Source organism: Mauremys reevesii, linkage group 13 (genome assembly GCF_016161935.1).
Source record: "Mauremys reevesii isolate NIE-2019 linkage group 13, ASM1616193v1, whole genome shotgun sequence".
Lineage (NCBI taxonomy): Eukaryota > Metazoa > Chordata > Testudines > Geoemydidae > Mauremys > Mauremys reevesii.
In genome coordinates, this window is record NC_052635.1 from 38,345,136 (window position 1) to 38,367,434 (window position 22,299).

Consider the following 22,299-nt stretch of genomic DNA (forward strand, 5'->3'; position numbering starts at 1 on the left):
CAAGTCTTATACAGGATGTGGATATCTAACCTTAAATTAAAACAGAGTAACATTAATATTTTATGAATATGTTTTCATAAACATGGAAAGTTAATTTTGGACCAAGGCAAACAAGACTGGAATCAGGAGACTTGCATTCTGTTCCCAGCAACTCCATTGAGTTCCTCTGTGACCTTGGGCAAGACACTGAAGACAAAATTTTCAAAAGTGTCCACTAATTTTGGGTGCCCAAAAGACCTGATTTTAATAGGTGAGCTCCCATTGACTCCAGCTGGAGTGATGGGTTTTCAGCAACTCTGAAAACTATGCGGTGGAGCAACCAAAATAAAGGTGCACTGAAGCAGCAGACATTTGAAAATGTGAACATAGCCTTAACCCTTCTCTACCGCAGTTCTCCCATATGTAAAAGGGGGGAAATAATCTTTCCCTACCTCATAAGGTGATGAGAGGCATAAGGCATTAATTCAGGGATGGATGCATAGCCTTTTTCTGCTAAAGCGACTCTGCTATGTCCCCTGTTCCCATGCCCCAATGTAGCCGCTATCTTACTTTCGCTCCAGGTTCTCTCTCTGTTATCTTTTTTCTTTTCTCTGTCATTTTTTCTCCCAAATTTGTGTTCTTTAGTTTTGGTGGCTCACCTTCCCTGTTCCCCTTGAGCAGAGCTACATGCTACTTGGGATGGGGGTGTTGGTGGCTCTGTAGGGGTGGATCACATATGATTTTCCAGAAGAACTGAATGCCATGGGCGCAGAGATGAGAAGGTGCCTACCTGAGCCAAGAACTATTTATGTATGAGCTGCACATTTGATTCAGTAGACACTGATAGTAGGAAAACAATTATCTTTGCATGTGGCTGAGGTCTTTAAATCTTACTAGGAGACATGATCAATTGCAGTCAAAATATTTCATAGATAGGCAAATTTCATAGTTAATCTTCTTGCATCCGAAGAAGAAGTGGGTATTCACCCACGAAAGCTCATGCTGCAAAACGTCTGTTAGTCTATAAGGTGCCACAGGATTCTTTGTTGCTTTTATAGTTAATCTTTGTGGATAGTGCAGATTTTCTGGAGCTCTCCCTTTGGACATCATAAGGTTACCTACTTATGCACCACTCTAACCTGGCTCACTGCTCTGGACAGAAGCTTCATTTCTTTATAATACTAGATGTTGCTCTGATAGGAAAGTCACCTGTGCTTGGGACTGAGCCATCCAAAATGATGCTTTGTGGGTGGAGTTTGAAAAGTTGCTGTCTGGGAACGTGGAAGCTAAAAGAGGGAATTAAAGGAACCTATCCCTTGGCATTGACCGCAGTGAAGAAATAAATTTGTTAAGTGAGCCTTTACTCCATGAGAGACGCAATACATTGGGCTGGTTTATTTAGTGACGTACAATTACCTGTTTCCTTATGAATAATGTGATTTTTTTTTAAATGAGCCTTTTCCCTTTTCACCACTCTATTGTACGTGTGCCTCTATCCTTCATGCCCCTTTAGGCGTGGTGCTGACTACCAAGGAGATAATACCTACTGCAGCCCCAGGGCACTGTTGGATAATTTCATCAACTTGAAAGCAGCCAACCAGCTGGCACTTTTTCAGGCACTAAGTGATTCACGTTCCCCAACCACTGATGGTTCATCTGATGAACAGCCCCAGTGGACAGGATATTTCAGCCCCGGCTCTAATTTAAAGGATAAGATTTACTCATCACAGGTACTTTGAAAACACCCACTTGTGTGACAGGAGTGATGAGATATGCTGCACTATATTGATGATGAGTAAGAGTTTGCTATTTCCAACAGCCGTCTCTCATTCCAAGACATCCTCTGGGAAAGAATGTCAAAAGCAAGGAAGTTACCCCAACCAGTAGAGAAAATAAACACATCACAGAAATGTGCTTTGCTGTCACAGAGCACCTTCCCTCAGCCCATCTCCAAGGGCTTTATTGACATTGAAGAACAAAGTCTCACAACAGCCTTGGAGGAAGTAATATCTCTGGGATGGGAGAAACTAGAGAGGAAAACCGAGGGGCAGAGAGTGACTTTCTCCAGATCTTATAGTGGGGGTCTGTGGAAGAGCCAGACACAGAATGCAGCTGCCCAACCTACCTGTGATCTGGTCCACATTTTCTTAGTGAGCTACAAGTATAGTTTGCAAGCAGGAGAAAGGAAGATAAGAAAAGGGCTTGTTCCTCTGACAGGAAACTCCATGGGGAGAGGGGATCACTGAAGTTCTGAAGAAACCATGCTCAAATAAATCTGTTAGTCTTTAAGGTGCCACCAGACTCCTTGTTATTTTTGTGGCTACAGACTAACATGGCTACCCCTCTGATACTTGAAGTTCTGAAGGAATCCTCGGGGAGTCAGTCATTCTGTCAAGGGGGCAAGATATCAATCTGAAAACATTCAGCTCAACCCCAGATACTCATTTTTGTACAATAATCTCAGGCAACTGAGCACCCAGCCTCTGCCGCCTGTGCAGGGTGTTGTTATTTACTGAGCAGAGCGTGCTTAGCACTATACAATACAAAGGGCACTAGGTGCGTTTTGCTATCCAGCTACCTCTCTCTCTCTCCATTGTTTGTTTATTCAAAGCTCAAAAGCTTGTCCTTTCCTTCGGCAGAAATTCATCCCATAAAAGATATCACCTCACCCACCATGTCTCTCTTATTTACTCACAGGCAGACAGGGCTCATGAGCTTTCAGAACACAACTTAAAGCCTTAACTCTCATCAGAGGGAATGATTTCACCTCATGTTGAGATGTCCTGTTCTTGGTTTCCATATTTCCTCCAGGCCTAACCCCTATAAGGTAGGAGAATACAAATCGTTTAGCCATTCTAAAACAAAGGCCTGGAGGCCAGGCGTTCCTGGGTTCTAACTAGCCCCCGCGCTATCCCATTGGACAAGTCACAGAAATTCCATGCCTCAGTTTGCCCACCTGTAACCATTGCTCACCAGCCTCGGGGTATTGCAAAGATTAATTAGTACAGCACTTGGAGAATGAAAAGTGGTGGTGTTTTCTTTCTGTGTGGTTTGGAAGTTGCTGTGTGTATGGTCCCCAATGCCTGTTCCTTGAAACTGAACTGAAATAAGGAAATTGCCCCTTCCTTTCTCAGCTGAGAAATGGCTCCAATAAAATCCTGCAGCACTACATACTGAACCAGTGCAGCCCATATTGGCTCATATTCCTAGAAATGCCTCATTCAACTTATTTTGACCTGGGGGGGGGGGATTTTTAGCACAAGTCCCAGTGGTGAGAAAACCAGAGGGACCTGCATTCACTTAACAAATAACTAGAACACGGATCCATTTTTCCCAGATACCTTCCCCCTCCCCCAAGTCAGCAACTTTAGGGGAAAAAAAACAAAGCGGGGGGGAGTTGTTGACCCGACTGCGTGTTTGAAACCCAGCCCAGGGCAGGGGAGAAAGCGCAGCGTTCGCGCCCCCGAGCCACCACCTCCCGCTCGCACGGCGGGCGACAAGGCAGCTCGCAAACCCGCCGCGCAGCCCGCGCTCGGTGACTGCGCTGCTGCCCTCCCCGCTCAGCGGGGTGAGCTCAGCCCGGTCCCTGCTCGCGCAGAATCCCCCCGCGGCTGCCTCCGCTGCGGAGCCGCGAGCGAGACAAAGGAAGGTCGCAGACACGCTAATCGATCGGTGGGAGCTCATTTCTGTGCGTCAAGATCCAGGGGAACAAGGTGCCGCGTCTGGAACGGCAGGCTGGGAAGAGCGGGGCTTTGTGGGAATCGATACCCGGTGCAAGAGCTGACAAGGTCATCCTGGCTGAGAAGCCACGGAGACAGATTGGAAGTTCCTCTCATTCGCTAGGTGTTTGTGTTTTTAAATGCGGTGACTTCGCGTCTGAAAGAAAAAAAAAAGAAAATCTTGGCCTCGTTGAATAGCCACTGTGGTTTCAGAACTTTTTCAGGCACGGGGGAGCCTAGTCGGTTTTCATTATAGGGGAGAAGTTGCACTTTTCCTGTCACTTAATTAGCCAGTAGCTCAGTAGTTTTGCCTTGTATTTCACTGGCAGCTCCCAGGCAGGTAATTCATGGTTGACAGAACACTGGAGCTCAGCTAGGGAAAGTCAGTGCAGCTGCGCCAATTTATTTAGCTGAGGATCTGAGCCACTAAGCCTAACTGTCCCCCACCCCCGTTAAACTTTAGCTAATTTATTAACCCACCCCACCCACAACACATTATTGTCTCCAATTAGCAAAGCCTGGGTGTCAAATTCCAGCTGCCTGGGTGGCAGTGAACATCTACACAGTTAGAAGTTTCCTAGAGAGTCAACCATTCCATTTGGAGGTGGAAAGCGGTCTGAGTCCAGAGGAACTTAATCCCTCTTAGGTTGTGTTTCCTTGGAAAATGGAAGTGGCACTGTAAAGGGTGCTCTGCCCTTTTAGGACCATGAATATAAAATTTCCCTCGACCAACGTGCAAAGCAACACTGAGTATAGCTCACTTCCACCAAGTTCAGCAGAAAAGAAGGATTCCTATTCCCCTACACACACACCCTTTAGTAATCTCCCTAGCAATTCTTCTGCCTAGACTATCACTGCTACACACAGACCTCCACTCTCCCCAGCACATCCTTTTTGTAATGTTCCTGTGGGGAATTAATAAATTCTCTACAGCTGGCTCAGCTCTGCTACTCTGCACTCAGGGCAAGCAGCTGTGTTCCTTCAGCTAACCCCAAGGAGAAATAATTTGCCCTTTCCCTGCCAATTTTTGGACCAGGTCAGTGTGCCCATCACATGGGCCATCACTTAGTCCTAAAATACCAAGGTGAGACTTTCACTGTCCGTGTTGCCTTACATCTCTGGTTGACATTATAATAATATCTCCATAGGCTTCCACTGAAAGGATTGGGAAATCCTGGGCGTGAAAAGTCGCTAAAACAGATCAATTGTAGCCTGGAGCAAAATATTGGTTTTACCAAATTATATTATTTAATATATAACTATTTGTAATTAGTATGGTTAGCCCATCTATAGCATCTGCAAAATGCGGTATTAACATAAACCAGTACATTAATCCATTTTAAATTGCTGCCTGCAGTTGCATTTTGGAGTGTTGTGAAGTGATTAGAATGCAGGGATTGGGATCTGGAGCTACTCTCCTCTGTTCTTAGGTCTGCCACTGATTCAGTGTATAACTTTGGATGTGTATGGATCTATTTAATCCATCTGTAAGACAGGGATACCAACACTTACCTGCTGGTCCAAGATGTTGCGAGAATTAGTTAGTATTTCTTCAGTGCTTTGAGATCATAAGCACTACAAAAGCATAGTTGTGGTTTTTTTGTTTGATTGATTGGTTTGAGCTTTTACTTTTGTTTGAAGAATTTAGCAATAAAAAAAATCTCCGAAACTGATTCAAAAGTATGGACTTGCTGCTGAATAATGGAATAAGCCACCTTTTTTTTCTCTGTAGGTCCAAGCTTCCAAATTCAAATTTCAGCCTAATGTAATTTGAAAAAGTCAGACACCAAACTGCAATCATGGATCTCACTTCTGCCAGCCTTACTCACCTTGTTTTCAACAGGACTACTCACAGAGAGTTTGGTACTCGTTTATGTAAATGTAAGGGTGGTAGAATAAAAACCCTGTCTGAACTATGGTGAAGCTGTAGGCACTGCTTTAAGACATATCTTTGTGTGGTTGTTTATCTTTGTGTGTTTTAAAGTCATCACAGCAGAATATCAGTACTTATCCAAGGTGAAGTGCCAACATCATATTGACATTCAACAGGGTTTCGTTGCTTAGTTCTCAGAAGTCCGAATGAACTTCAGTAAAAATTGTTCACCACCAGAGGGTTGAATTCACGTACAAGACTTGTGTCAAGGCTTTTGCCTGTGGAGCTTCCATGATTTTACAACTGTAATGTAGGAGAGGAGCCCAAATCTTTTTCCTGATTTATCATGGATGACACAAAATTGCAGGTTAAAGATTAGGTAGATGGACTAGGTGGATTAGGTAGATGGACAAGAACATTAAGTTTTCTATTGCTAACAGCTGTGATTGTATAAGGGAACCGATTTGTCTAGTGGTTGGAGCAGGGAGCCTGCTAAACCCAGGGTTGTGAGCTCAACCCTTGAGGGGGCTACTTAGGGATCTGGGGCAAAAATTGGTCCTGCTAGTGAAGGCAGGGGGCTGGACTTGATGACCTTTTGAGGTCCCTTCCAGTTCTAGGAGATTGGTATATCTCTTATTATTACTTAACAGAGCTATTCTCTGTTCTGCCATTGACTTTGTCTATGACCTTACGCAAAATGTAAAAATCAAGTCATGTTTACCCTTCTATGGGTCTGAGACCCTCAGACAAAAAGTGTCACATGGGTACAAAGTGATGTTACTGATTGATTTGTATTGTACAGCATGTCTGCCAGCATTCTACTAACAAGCACTGGCAGGCTTAAGGGACTAATGGTTTCTTACTACTAGTAAACCTCCCCTGTAGATGGATTCTGGGGATCAGCTGGCTGATATCGCTTTGTACTCCTTTTGCTTTAAATGATGCCCCATGTGGCCAGACATGTGCAAGTGGGCATCATACCATCCCTGCATTGGACCAGTAGTTATGTGCTTCAAGCTGTTTGTGTCCTGCAGGTAGCTACTAGCGTTAGTCTTTCAGCAGTGTAGGAAAATGAAGGGGGAGGAGAAGAGCCATGATGCCATTTGATACTTGGTATTGAGGAGCTTAATTGTTTTCTCAGCTTGGCAGCCAATGCTGACACGATACTGCTCAGGAAGTCTCTCTTTGGGTACATCTATGCTAGCAACTGTACATGTGTCCAAGTGTGCGGTTGCACCATAACCCCCCTATTGTCCACGTCTAAACCCAGGAAGGGATGTTTGAAAGTGAATAGTGGGTGAGTAAGCAGGCACACCGGAGGGGTGAGGGTAAGTACATGCCTCAGGCTGTGGCATGACTCCGTACCCGTGTCAGTTTGCAGCATGAATGGGGGTAAGGGGCATGTACCAGGTCTCAAGTTTCAATAATCCTCCGCCCTCAACCCTATAATGTAGTGAATCCTTTTCTTTTGGACCCTTGCCCAGTCTATAAAGGTCCCTGTCCCCTGTCTTCATTAGCGATAGCGAGCCGTACTGACCACATCAGAACAGCTTTCCACTGCATTCTTTTGAGCAATACAGCTGGTGGCCATGGCTCCTGCTCCGAGAGCAGCCACCTGGTCTGCCAACTACGCCCAGCTGCTGATCAATGTGCATTAAGTGGACTCCAGCTCCATGCCAGGAACATATAAAGCACTTAAGGCTCCTGTACGGGAGGGCAAAAGACTTGAAAGTCGCTCTGGGAGGGCTTGTCATACATGGGCTGGCCTGGGTGCTGTCTTGGGCTCCCAGTACAGAGCCTGAAGTGTCTCATGACCCCCTCCTCAAGCCAGCCTGCCTCATTGTTCGACAGGATGTTGTGGAAGGTCAGGGGAAGAAGGCAGCCCCAGAAGATGAAGAACATGTGATTTTGCACCTCTATCTGAAGGAACTGGCTGAGGAGGATGTCAAGCCACTGCAGGAAGTGGACCTCAGGGGTAGTAAGTTACAATGGACCCCCACCCTCCCTGCCAATATCTCTTCTTGCCTTGGTGACACATTCTTGATTTTAAGCGCACCCTGAAAAGACTCCAAACAAGATATGGCTACAAATCAATGACTTTATTGATTTCTGATGAACCACTGCTATGCATTTGGTTGAATCTATGGCTCAAAAACAGATGTATTAACAACAACAACAAAAAAATCATTGTGCCCCTGTATCTGTGCATTTCTCTGCCGACACACAGGCAGTGATGGTTCTGGCTTCTCGCAGACCAGCGGAAGTGAGGGGGAGGTTGGAAAGGTACCAGCTGGGGACAGGATGAACACTTGTAGTTGTTTGGCTAAAGTTAGTAACAGCTGTCTTTTGTCCCTTGGAAAATTACAGTTACGGTGCTTCTGCCCCTCTCTCCCCCGTCTTACCATCCCCTTACCAATGGGAGCTGTGTGGAATCGGGGGATGGGGGGGAAGGGAACACCTTTGTTATCTGAGGAAGTTAATCACAGCAGTCCTTTCTCCCTTGGAAGATTACAAAATGTTTACCCTCTCTGTCCCTTGTGTCTGGCCTCTCCCTCAGGGAGATATACACAATGCTGTGTTCCTTTGCAGTCGAGAGGTGAGGGGCTTGTGGTGCTGATCTGAAATGTCGGGGACCCAAGTAAACTTGTGGTGTGCCCCTGTCTATTTTGCCATTATTGGACAGGATTTTCTGGTGATGCTGACCAGTTTAACCTTAATAGGGATCCGTGCTCCACTGCTAATTGGGATTCCATGCTTCCAATAACACACATTTGTAAACAAGTGTGAATAGTGAAAACAAAAGCATTGCACAATGACCGCATTGCAACTCGGTTACCACTCCCACAGCACAAACCCAACCCTAAAGTGTTAACCCAGTGGAGGTGCCCTGTTGTCTTTAATATGTGAATTGTCCAGGATCAAATGGCTAATGATTTGGGGCTACAGAGAAACCCTTGCAAATCTGCATAGTCCCCAGTGTGTACCAATGTTCCTTCATGTGCTTCTCCAGCAGCAGTGCAGGATTAGCTATTTATATGGATAATGAGAACCACCACTGCTACATTAGATAGTTTAAACAATTTAAACGCTCATCCAGCTACTAAAGGGCTGGGATTAGATGGAAACTTCCCCATGGGACAGGTTGTTCTAGAACTGTCCACTCTGATGGTTCTTGCACCTTCCTCTGAAGAATCTGGCCACTGTTCGAGACAAGCGACTGGACCAGTCTGGTGAAGCAAGGCAATGTCTATATAACTATGTTTCTATGTATCTGAACCAGCTGACACCGATGAATAAAAAGCAGTGGGTGTCTCTCTGCCTAAGAGGAAGACGATTTCTACAAGCTGCAGAGTTCATTGTGGAATGCACAACCTCAGCTCCAATCAAAGTGAGACGAATGGGACCTAAGGAGTACTGTGCATGGCCATTCATTTTCTCTTCTGAGTCTTTAATTTTTGCATTTTGCTCAACAGGGAGGTTTTTAAGTGTTTGTTGTTTTTTTTTCAGACCAGTGGGCTGCAGCATGGGGCTGAGGCAATGAGATTTCACTGAGACACCCAACAAACAGAAAACGAGTAAAAATTGCAATGCCATTGCCAAGGTTGTTGGCCTAAGTTACTGTTGCTCTTGTTGACATAGATTTATCTTGGTTGTTTATGTCCTATGGGTAACTATGATGTGATGAAGTGCACCATGTTCCCAAGGTGTCTAGACAGAATTTTCAAAAGGCTAAAAGAATTTCTCTCGCTGATGCTTCATCCAGTATCATGTGAAAAAGAACTGAAATCCATCCCCAAAGGGCTTAGGTGATTTACCTAGAGGTAGTTTTGTTGCCCCACCGTTGCTCTCTTATTGTTACTTCTTGAGCTGTGTATGCAGTACCAGCGGCTGAGATCGGTAAATGCACTTGAGCTTGTTCTTTGGTTTAACGTGCTGGGGGCTACTGGCAGAGTATTCTCACTAAGACCCCTCTGTCTCTGGGTTTCCTCCCTTATTCTAACAGAGTCTAAGCACACTCCTAAGTACAGGAGTCTTTCAAACAGTGGGGTGAGCTAACGGGGGGGGGTGTAACTGAGATAAAGAGGAGGAAATATCTTCATCCTGGTGATTTGAAAAAGTGAGATGAGTTCGTAACTTATTTGTGTAGGAGTTGGGGAGGTTGTTTGGGTTATTTTTTGGGGGGGAGGTGAGGGGCGAGATATGTTGTTGCTTGTATTGTACATAAGTCTAGAAGCAAAGACAGAGAAAACAGCTATAATAAAACAGACTTGGGAATCTACCGAGTGGTGAACACTCGTCACCCACTGCAGGTCTCAGTAAATCCCATGCTATTGCTATTGCTATGTGCCCAGAGTATTCCGATGGTAAGTGTAACAGGGTCCACGACCCACCCCTCTTCTTGGGGCCCGCTTGCTGCCCCAGTAAGGCTCAGAGAGGCTTCAGGGTTGTGCAACACCCATGTCTTTATTTACTTACAGTTATCCCACCACCAGTGTCTATCTATTTACAAGATTATTCAACCTCTTTTACCAGCAGAATCAGCCTTCATCCAGGAGGCCTCCAGTTCCCCTTCTCCCTGGCTACCCCCAGCTGTCTGGCTCCCTCCCAGCCTTTATAGCCCTTGGCTTCTCAGGCCAGCAGGTGTTGCCAATCCTCAGGCCAGCATCAGGACTTTTCCATTAGCCCCAATCTGTTTCCCCTGATTGAGCTGACTGGGCAGGGGCTAATCAGGTGCTTTTGTCCCAAGACCCTGCTACAGTAAGCATCCCTGGAAAAGATGAAGTTATACATATAATCCCTTTGCACATCTCTGGGACAGCATAAATAATAAATCATATCGATATGGGATTATAGACTCAATGTGTACATTATCTAGGCCTGACTAGTAAAATACAAAACATCCCCCCCTCCAAAAAGCAGTGTTTGGATCCAGTGTTTTGTTTTAGCCCATTACTGAGACAAAAGCCAGATGTACAATGCAGATCTGGGTTCTGATTCCCATTTCTTCTCTCCAAGGTTCTGAGATGTTTGGATCGAGCACTTGGTTGACACCCATCTCTATGATGTGGGCGAATATACAGAGAGACATCTGAGTTGAGGGATAAGGATGGGATACTTTGCAGTGAATTCCACACACCATGCCTGCAAGTATATGACACACATGCTCAGGATGCCTGAACATTAGACAAACATTTCAGAAACAAAACAAAGGAGTCTCCTCTTTTTTGTATTTTCTATTTTGTGTTCATGCTATATGACTTTGCTATTAGCTGATGGGGCTTGTGATCCCATGAAATCTATGTTAAATTTTGACAATAACTTAAAGAAACCAACCCAGAACCAAACCAATAATCATAATACAAAGTTAGGAAAACCCCTTGTAAAACTTTTTAATTTCTCCCTCCTGCATCCACTCGAGGAGTCCCAAGCACTGAGAAACCCCTCCCTCCACACCCTCTAAGTGCTGTCCTAAGGTGATGGGGAAAAGTTTGATTTTTTTAAAAAAGAAAGTTTTAATCACACCAACCCTTCCCATTATTGTTGAACTTTGTGAACTGGAATTGTTGAAATTTCTGCTTCCTCCTAGTAGGCACTGCAACCACAATGCTTCCTGAATGTGTCACAGTTGGTGACACATTGAAATTGGCACCGGTAGTGCAAGATGTCACACATTATTAGTTGATTTTATATTATTTGTAGTACCATAGTGTGAGTATATTACTAGGATCCCCAGTCATAGACCAGGACCCTATTGTGGTAGGCATTATACAGACTCAGAACAAACAAGACAACCCCTGCTCCAAAGAGCTTTCGACCTGAGTAATGGAGGAATCCTTCACTTGATGTGGATTCCTCTACCTCAGACCAGCTGGATACTCCAGTACTCAGAAACCCTTCCTTGATTGCTCTAGTCCGTCTCTAATCCTCACTAGGTGATATCTAACCTCCATTAAAAGCCTGAGACAATGAACCTCTGCTCTGGGGAGCTAAACAGGGACTGGAACGTCCCTTCCCAGTCCTGAGGAAGACTGTGGGGAATGCAGTGCTCTCTGCCTCTCTGTAACTACTGATCCAGTCTGTAGCCTGGAATAGCCACACTGCCCCTCCATGTACAATATTCATAGTATGGATCCAGTGACTCCACCCCCAAATCTTCCTTTCTGCTTCACTTTCAGAGCTGGTGAAGAAACCATCTTCCCAGCATACAGCGTATATGGAGGTGCCCTCATCCCAGCGTGGCCAGTCTTCTGCTACCCCACTCCAGGGAACCTATTGCACAGGGACAGGGAATGTGTGCGGTAACTGGTGCTCCCGTGATCTGTGTATTTGTGCGGGCAGGAATCTGGTGGAGCTTGGACGACCTCTCCCAACCTGTGGATCTAGAACCCAAAGAGACCCATGGAGCTCTACAGGATAAGCAGAAAGAAGGGAACTGCCTCTTTCGGCACCCCTATAGCCAGAATCCACAGGCACAGGTTCCCTTCTGTTTGGAGACATACAAAGAGGCATTTGTGCCTATGCAACTGACATCACTGGGAATGGGAGCAGGCCCACTATACACACAGCTGGGACCAAATTTTGCCAGGATTTATATCATGTGGATTCGCACTGGAGCTGGTGGAGTTGCAGGGTGTTATTAGTGGGGAGAGCGTTTGGCTCACTGTATATATTCTTATTGTGTGTGGTTCTATCTACCTAGCACTTGCAAGGTTATAAAAGGACAAGCCAGATATTCATTATTATTTTTCAGAAAACATTCCTTTTGTTCAAATGCACAGCTGACTTTATAAAACAACTTCTGCAAAACAAGGTAAACCAAAGACACTCTCAGTGTAGGAGTGGTTAGAATTCTGTAATGTTGCACTACATTTTCTTACAGATTCTTTTTTGCATTTTCCCTGCTCCCCTTCAGAATAGTATACTTGTGGGCTTTACAAATCTGAAAATACATTTAAGGTAAGGTTAAAAAAATCTATATTCCAGGTCTGAATTATACAAATTTGTTACAACTTTTGCTGGAGTTAGTGCACATTGGGAAATAACAGTGTGGGTTGTTACAGATTTGGGGTCAAAATCAAATGAACTATGCCTGTGAGGAAGGTTAAAAGGGTTTGGATCAAATATGCTTCCCTTTCTTACAAGTGCTGAAGTCCCAGGGAATGTAAATACTCTTTGCTTTAATTGTGAGTGTAACACATTTAGGGAAAATAGCTATATCTTAATGCTAAAGAAGTAGCAATTATAAGGGCCCAACCTTGCAAGTTGCTACACATTGCAGTCAGTGGGAGTTGAGGGTGCTCAGTAGACTGCAGGATTCAGTTTTAATTGTCTTGAAGCTAATAAAATCCACAACAATTAAAAAAATAAGATAGAGCAGGATTCTGCAAAGCTAGCACCCTAATTCTAGGTCTTGCATGTCGTTTTATATCACTGGATCATGGCCAGTTTATGATTTGTTCAACTGGGCCCTGAGCTAAAGCCCACTGAAAACAAGGGACAGAATCTTAGTGACTTCACTGGCCTTTGAATCAGATCCCTAGAAAAGAACTGACATGATGTCCTGTGAGATATATTGCCGGGCTGGAGCCCATGTCCAAGACATTATGGAAGGGTTGTCGAGGCTCATATGTCCCTCTGACCATTACCCCATGCTGCTCAGCCACATGGGCACTAATGACATTGTCAGATCTGACCCTGAGCAGATCAGCAGGGCTCTGGGATCTAGGGTGAAGGAGTCAGAGGCACAGGTTATATTCTTGTTGTTCCTTCCAGTTGAGGGTCAGAGCCTAGGCAGGGACACACATATCCTGAAGATGAATGTATGGCTGGCTGCACAAGTGGTGTCAATAGAAGGACTTCTGTTTTCTAAACCATTGGATGCTGTTCTGAGAAGAAAGTCTGCTGAGAAGAGAACATGACCAAGAAGGAGAAGAGCGTCTTCACACACTGATTTACCAATCTCATAAGGAGGGCTTTAAACTAAGTTCAAAGGGTGCAGGTGACAAAAATTCTTTAAAACTTTAGGAGCAAGAGAAAGATGAAGGAAAGTATAGGTTCACTACGTACCAGGAAAGGAGAGCTAATAACTGATGATTTCAAGAAAGCTGAGGTGTTTAATGCTTAATTTTGTTTCAGTCTTCACTAAAAATGTAATGGTGACCAGATACTTAACACAATATTAACAAGGGGAAAGGAATGAACACAAAAATCAGGAAAGAACAGATTCAAGAATATTTAGATAAATTAAATATATTCAAGTCAGCATAGCCTGATGAACTTCAACTTAGGGTGCTTAAGGAATTAGATGAAACAATCTCAGAACCACTGGCAATTATCTTAGAAAACTCCTGGAGGACAGTTGAGGTTCCAGAAGATTGGAGAAGGGCAAACATAGTACCTATCTTTAAAAAGGTGAACAAAGAGGGCCCAGGAAATTATAGACCAGTCAGCCTAATTTCAATAGCTGGAAAGAAACTAGAACAAATTATTAAATAATCTATTTGTAAGCACCTGAAGAATAACAGGGTTATAAGAAATAGCCAGCATGGATTTGTTAAGAACAAGTCATGCCAAACCAACCTAATGTCCTTTGATAGGGTTGCTGGCCTAATGGATGGGGGGAAGCAGTAGATGTGATATATCTTGACTTTTAAGGCTTTTGACACAGCCCCATGTGACATTTTCATGAGCAAACTAGAGAAAGGTGGTCTAGATCAGAGATTCTCACCCAGGGGTACCCAGGGAGGTTGTGGAATCCCCATTATTGGAGGTTTCTAAAAACAGGTTGGACAACTCCCTGTCAGCGATGGTCAAAGTTTAGTTGGTCCTGCCACAAGGCAGGAGTGGGGTCTTGATGACTTTGAGGTCTCTTCCAGTCTTACAGTTCTACGATTTGATGGAAACTCTGATTCTACCTCTTCTCTCCTTTTAGCTGTCCTTAAATAATTGAAATATTTCTCTTTAAATTGCATTAACAACAGTTGTCTTTTCTTTTTACTTTGCTTATCCTGAATATTTAGGACCCAACTCGAGGTTGTTAAGTTTATCTTTAACTATGTGTGGAGTCCCATTGACATCAGTGGGATTGCTCATGTGCTTAAAGTTAGTCATGTGCTTAAGTACCCCGTAGAAGAGAGGCCCTGAAATAGCTCCCTTATATGGAAAATCTAATTTAGGTTAACAACAAATGTGATTTGCCTTGTGGGAGCCTTTGTCTCAGTTCCATGACTGAGGGCAAACCACAATGTAGTAATGGACAGATAATGCACTTAACTCAGTTTTTAAACAATATTTTATTGATTTAACAGAAAATCTCTAGTCTGTGGATTTACTCTTTATAATGTCAGCCAATGAGTGTGTTAAAGGAAAAAGAAGGAAAGGAAAAAAATATACTGCAGTCTGAATTTTAACCCTTTCTAGATTTATTTGTTTTAAAGGTTATTGTCTCAAATAGATGGTGTGAAACCAAACTAGCAGCGTTGCTTTGGCAGACCAATTGGAAAAAGAAACAGAGAAGAAAGGCAAACAAGGACAGCCCAATTTGTGTCACAGCTCAATACATTAGAGTAGGTCTGTGCTCTGAATCTTTTCTCTGTTCATGCCAGCACTCCTTTGATGATTACTTTATCTGAGGAAGATAAGACATTGCGAATTTGATTATGGCATCACTCCATGTGGTTTGACAGGGCCTCAAGCACATTGGTAAATTGCTGTCTGAGCAGTTCCATTATTATTACATAGCACAGCCGAGAGTTAAGGGCTAAGTTGGAATAAATAGAGAATTTTTTTAAAAGAAGATAAGACACTCTTAGCCTTTAAAGAAATTACTCCTTTAAAGTTACAGTGTCTTCTCATTACTTGCAATGTCATTCAGTTAAACATTAATAATTGCTGGACCATGTATTACCTACAAGCTCAAAGCAATCTCAGCTTCACAAACCTGGAATGTCATTTTTTCCACCTTTATAGAATTTAATCAGTACTTACACTGTAAAGGTCTGACAAGGAGAACCGTTGATGGTAGTTGCTTTGAGACCGATCATATAATTTTCAAGCTGAATTTTATGACTATGCAGTATTTTAACAAGGAGGACACTACAGGGACCATAATTTTAACAAGAAGAGGCTTTTACAACACATTCTCTCTCTCTCTCTCTCTCTCTCTCTGTCTCTCTCTCTTAAGTCTGGGACTAAATGCACTTAATAGTCTCTCAGTTTAAGGACCTTTGACTTGGTACGAACGAGGTAGGACATCTGAAGAGAAAGAGTTTATATCCTCCCATGACCATTGTACGTTTGGAAAACTGATGACTATCATTATTATAAACAAGCATACATTTTTACAGTGCTTTAAAAATGTAGGGCCGTATCCAGAGCTGAGCTTGACAGTCCAAGCTGGTGTAGTTTACACCTCCTTCTGGCCCCTTCTCTCTGTGAGGACTGCGGCAGAAGGGAAGAAAGAAAAGGAGGGCTCTTGGAAGGACTGACTGGTTTTAGGGGGAAGCAAGAAAGCTCTTTGTGGGCAAGGAGAGGTGAAGCAGGAAGAAGCATGAGTGAATCCATGACCAGAGCTACAAGACGAGAAGGCTGGGAGAGCAAGAAGCGAATGTGAAAATGGGGACAAGGCTATGTAGGGTCATGTAGGTGAGGAAGAGAAGCTAGAATTTGCTGAGGTAAGAGACAGGCATCCAGTGAAGGGATTCATGGAAGGGGCGACTGCCACCTTCTCTGCAATAAGAAGGAGATACTTGAATCTAAATCTATGGCCCAACTCCTCCTTTAATCAAGCAAAAGATCCATGGATATCAATGGGGATTTGCTTAAGAAAGGCAATGTTCAAAACCTCAGTATGTGGCTCGGTGTGTTGAGAAGTGGTATTACTATGGGCTATGTCAGTCTTAGCTGAAGGGGTCAGGAATGTGCATTTTGATTGGATGGCTACGCAGATGACAGGCTGTATAGAAGTAAAGAATCTGGACAAGCAGCCAATCAAATAACACAATATTCAAAAAGATAAACTGATTCAGAAGACGACCCTAATGGAGGAAACACGCACAATGGGTGAGAGCTACAGAGTGTACATAGGCGGGTTAACAATTCAATGTATGTCTCTCTCTCTTTTACCTTCCTGTTAAGGCTGAGGGAGTGGGAGGGGTATTGAAAAGCTGACCCCCATGTTTGGGACCTCGGTTGACCTATTGTCCTGCCACAAGGTTCAAGTAACTCCCATCGATGTCAGTAGGTAGGGTGACCTATGAGTGATAACTAGTGCTGCTCTATTTCTACTTTCTCAGTTTCACAATATTATTTTGTGACCAAAAGGTACAGTAAGTTCCTGCATAGGATCAGGTCCTGCAAAGCCTCCCTTATACAAATAGCCCTTACTCATGCAAGCAACTCTATGCAGTTTTTTGGGACTGTTTACATAAATGGGAGTTGCAAAATCCAAGCCGTATGCTCTACAGACCAGTGTCACTCCTATTTCCTCCTTAACTGACATAGTGTGCATTAAGCTGAAGCAAAGAGGGGCCCCTGCTTTGATGTGCTGTGCTAGAATCCAAGCAAAGTGTATATTGAGTATTTTAATAATTAAGAATTATGGGTTTGAGAGCAAAGCTGTTAGCGTTGCCAAGCTCAACCAGGGTCTTTGGAAAGTACTCAGCTGAAATGAGTTTCTAAGAAGAAATTATGTTATAAATTATTTTTATGGAATGTTCAAATGTTAAATGAATATTTAGGCTGCAGTTCATGAAAGCCTCCCTCTTCTGAAAAAATGTTTTCATTTGACAGATTTCTCTTTGTCAGCATTTCTAACAGTAAAAATGACAAACTTTCATGGGTAAATGCCAATGGAGACAGCTGTATTTTATTATTGAATACTTCTGGTGCTTAGTTTGGCACCAGTCCTGTTTATATTGCTAGTAAGATTTCATGCAAGCCTTTGCAAGGTCGTGTGTTCAAACTTAAATGTCCGATATGGTTTGTAATTGATTCCATCCCCCTCTCCTTCTCAGTCCAGTTTGCAAAAGAGAATTTATCACTGAGGAACGCAACCCTCCCATGTTGCAAACTCAAAGACAAAAAATTCCATAGCAAGACTCTTAAAAACCTTTGCTTCTATTATGAGTCTCTTTCACTGTAGGGGAATGTGTCAGTTCCTGCTGTTACTGCCCTGGGATTCTTATTTTTTTCATATGTTTGGATTAATTAACTTTTCTCAGCATTAAATCAAACCAACCCATGTGTCCCACATCTTAATACCAAACATCCAGCTATTGGCTGCACCGCCAGGTTCCTTCTTTTTCCATTACTTTGTCCAACATCCTCTAGGTCTGATTTACTCCCATTCACTTCTATTGCTGTGCTTGGCAATTTACTGCATACTTGAACTGGAGCTGGGCAAATATCACCAAATAGCTTCCCAAGTCAGGCGGGGGAGGGGACATTTGAACTGAAAAAGGAATTAACTTTGTACTTTTATGCCCACGTTCTGCATACATTTGAACCAGCAAGTCTTATTTGGGGGAAGGTTAGCAGGAAAGTAATGGTAGACTTGCCCAGTCATGTGTTTGCACTGGCAAGTGTCTGTGTTATATGGGATGGATTAGTGATTGGACAGCAGGGGAAGAGAGATCCCAAAACTCCTCACCAGAGCCCTGTCACAGAGACAAGTAAAAGATCCATAATCATTTCATCCTGGCTGACAAATGGGGAATCCCGTGGACACTGAATTCACTAGCTAACTTGGCAATGTAATGTTCTCCCATTAGGGCACTCCGTGAAAAGCGGGCAGGCTGAGGACTATCTGCCCTATGCACTCCCTTATGTCATCACACCTCCCTCTACTGTTACCATGTCTCCCTCTCCATCCTTGTTTATGTGTTTATTCATCTGTTGTGTATTGTCTAAACCCTAGATTGTGAGCTCTGAGGCAGAGATGGTCTTTGTGTTATTTGTTTGTGTGACGGCTAATACAATAAGGCCCAGAATCCCTGTCTGGGATCCAAAGGCTGCCATAATCAAAATAATAATTATGAAGATGTGCCACATTTTGGTAGCATTCTGTCATTGTTATATAAGACCATGCATTAAATTTCACACTATTTAAAATGAAGTCTCACTATTACCTCATTTTATATCAAAATAGCTTCCCCAAAACACATTCCCTACACACTGCTACTAAATATTTTATGGAGAGATAAAGTGGGTTATTCACAGTCACCTCAGGTTTCCCTCTTGCTCTGTATTCTGCACTGTGCTGCTGTTAAACTGTAAAGGTACCTTACCTCATTACTTTACATTTGCCAACAGTGAATGGCATGTGCAGCTTATCTTCACATAACAAATTTCTCCATATCCACACCTGAAATGGCAATGACTTTGTTTAAGAAAAAAAAGTATTGTATAGGAACACTAAGATTTCTACTCCCGCAAATATCTAGACACTTATTGCGGCAATAAAACTATGGATATAGCTGGACAAGGTGTTGAGAGGGTTTTTTTTCTTGGGGGGGGGGCGGTTTCAAATGAAAATGAAAGAGTACATGGTAGAGTTCAATCTGGAGAAAAGGTTATATTTGCATGTCATGCAGATATCACTGGTGACAGAATTACTACAAATATCATATGCTAGTAACTCTCGCTAACAGCTCCAAAATGCTGTTAATCCTTCTCTCCCGGGGTGCACAGGCAGTGGTGCATCAGTAAATTGGCAGCAGAGTCTAATTAATGCTCTCACTCCATCCCCTCACTAGAAAGAAGAGGCAAGGGGAAAAAGATAATATTCAATAAGCAAAGGTGCAGACAGATCTGGATTAATATAGCTGGCAGATCCAAAGATCTCAGGAGAATACAAAGCACAAGCTAAAAGTTTACCCAACTAACAATCTCAATTGGATTGAGAAATTGGAAATGGAAAAAGAAACTTTACAGACCTGTAGTCTCATAAGCATCACAGATCCTTGTATTGCTATTATCGAGGGGTAGCCAAATGAGCTCATGTGTCTTCTGAATGATTGTGGGCCCTTCTTCCTATGGGGAGGGAAGAGCAGGGCTCAGCAGATTCATCTAACAGAGGTTTTGAAATGTCAGGGAAAAAATTGTTTCAGGACAAACAAACAAAATGTTTCAGGACAAACAAAATGTTTTGATTTTACCACTTTTAAATGCTTTTGAATTCTTGAAATCAAATGAAAGGAAACCTGGACGCACAAAGTCATTCCATATGGAAAAACTGAAGCATTTTGTTTTGGCATTTTCAAAACAAAATGTTTTAATTTTTTTTTAAATTTTGGTTGGTTTTTTTCCCCCCCTGAAATAAACAATGTGGCAAAGCTGACACCAATTCACGAAATCTCGCAGAATCTGCATTTTTCACTGAAAGATGAGGCAACAAATTTCACTCAGCTCTACTTGTAACCCATTCTGAGTCTTAGGTATATATCCAGTAGAAGGAAATTACAGAGTCTAACTGTTTCTAAGAATTTCCCACATCCAGCTCTCAGAAGCAGGCTCTGAGTCTGGAGGTAGTGTCACCTTAAATATCACACAGAAGTGGACTTGCAGCCGGTACGAGGTAAACAGCACAGAAGTAATTAGGTTCTCCTCCACTTGGAAGGTGGGCATCTTCATTCCGATTCTGCCATCAAGGTTCTTGCTAGGTACAAAGCACTGTGACAGTCATGCCTACAGGTAGATAACAGTGGTCAGTTAGCATCTGAGAAAAAAGGGTGTTATCTTTTGGCTAGCTGCAGATGAAACAAAAGTTTTTCTGGACCATGATGCAATATGACAGGCAAGGAGTAGTGATGATCTAATAAGTCCCTAAGATTTCACAATAAACAGGTAAATTGAGAGAACACTAAACAAATATATCTGTAAATAGAATCTTTACCAATATTAGGCAGGTAGCGAGCTCTCTTTCCAACATGATGATCCATTTGATTTAATGAGAACAATCATCAGAGCTGGAGTGCCCATTTGAGATTGACTCTGTCTATGCCTCAATGCCTTCTGTTTAAAGAAAAAATTAACAAAGCTGCAATACTATACTGTGTTGGGAGAGATTCTTGCTAATAATATATGGGGGAAGCTCCACCAGAAATCATAGTTTCTGCCTCACAAAAAAAATAAAAATAAAAAATAAAAAGACAATTTTCCCCCAACCTCCACTGGAGTAATCCTAAGGGAGGAGGATACCAGAAGGAATAATTTACTTACAGTGTGGTTCTGCCTTTAAAAACAGATTGCAAAAATAGCACTAGGGTTCCCTAATCATGGGGTCTCATTCTCCATATGATTAGTCATTTACACCACCACAAAGTGAAAGCAAAAAATTAAGGGAGAAATCCTGGCTCTGTTGAAGTCAATGGGAGTTTTGCCACTGACTTCAGTGGGGCTAGGATTTCCCTCTAAGATTCTTATTTGATGGTGTTTTATACCCACTTTACGCATGTGTAAATGACTAGGCAAGATCCAGGGCAATGGAAAATCAGACCCATTATGTTTCACTGTGATTGTTCTAACCACTAGCCCCACAAAGTCAGCCTGGATTCAGTCTGGCTGGGTTCTTTTCATCTATCACATAATCACTGATAAAAAAAAGGGTCTGCAGGCAGGGCCGGCTCCAGGCCCCAGCACGCCAAGTGCATGCTTGGGGTGGCATGCCGTGGGGGGCATTCTGGTGGTCACCGGGAGGGCGGCAGGCGGCTCCGGTGGACCTCCCGCAGGCGTGCCTGCGGATGCTCCACCGGAGCTGCGGGACCAGCGGACCCTCCGCAGGCACGTCTGCAGGAGGTCCACCGGAGCCGCGGGACGGGCGACCGCCAGAGTGCCCCCCGCGGCGTGCCACCGTGCTTGGGGCGGCAAAATTGCTAGAGCTGCCCCTGTCTGTAGGACAAATTATGTTAGTCATTATTTAAATTTGTATTATACCAGTGGGACTGTGCAAAGATACAACGAATAACAATGCATCAGAGAATGCTCTCAGATTCACTGACACAATCCCGTTGTTTTTTGGTTTTGCTCATAGTGCTTCTTTCATACCAGTCCAGTAGCCTTTAAGTGTGTGCTGCTGGCAGTTAGAAAAAACATTGTTTTAGTTGTAAACTGAGAACAGTAGGTATGGAATTACTTTTGAGGTTTTGAGCAAAAAACACCCATACGCTGTTCCCTCCCAGTCTATTTTGACCAACTCCCAATCAATAAACTATAATATTTCCCACAACATTAAAAGGCACAGCAATTACAAACACTGATACTCAGCAGATGTGCTCCCTTTATTAGAACAGCAGCATATAAGAACAACGCTTTTCTTTTAGTCCAAGGAATATCTGTCCTTTACCTGGTTGGCAGATCTCCAAAGCCTCCCAAATATATTTGAAGTTTCAACTTTTTTTTTTTTTGGCATCTTGGGAGGGGGAAAGGGTTCTGTCCGCTTACTAGTCAAAATGCCATCATGTATGAGTGAGTATGGGATGGAACTATAGCTACAAGTTCCAGTAATTCAACCATCAAGGAAAGGAAGCTATGGATAGAATGATTGCAATAGATTTAATCCCCCCCCACCCCGCCATGTAAAAGAGACTTGAAAGATGCCAATGCAACTGAAATTCTAACCACTTCCGGAGACATTCTGTTACATCATGTAAGTTCTTAAAACGTACTAGACAAAATTCAACTCACAGATACCACTGAAGCTACAGCAGGGATGTATTTGCCCCACTGTAT

General features: G+C 43.2%; 1 long non-coding RNA gene across 1 annotated transcript; it reads right to left on the reverse strand.

The window, feature by feature from the left end:
• Positions 1–10,009: 10,009 nt before the first annotated feature.
• On the reverse strand, positions 10,010–20,232 carry LOC120381133. Its single transcript, XR_005587946.1, has 4 exons — positions 20,107–20,232; positions 19,506–19,602; positions 18,858–18,934; positions 10,010–10,713 (listed from the first exon to the last, which is right to left on the reverse strand). It is a non-coding gene; the product is annotated as an uncharacterized LOC120381133 (long non-coding RNA).
• Between the last annotated feature and the right edge of the window lie 2,067 nt (positions 20,233–22,299).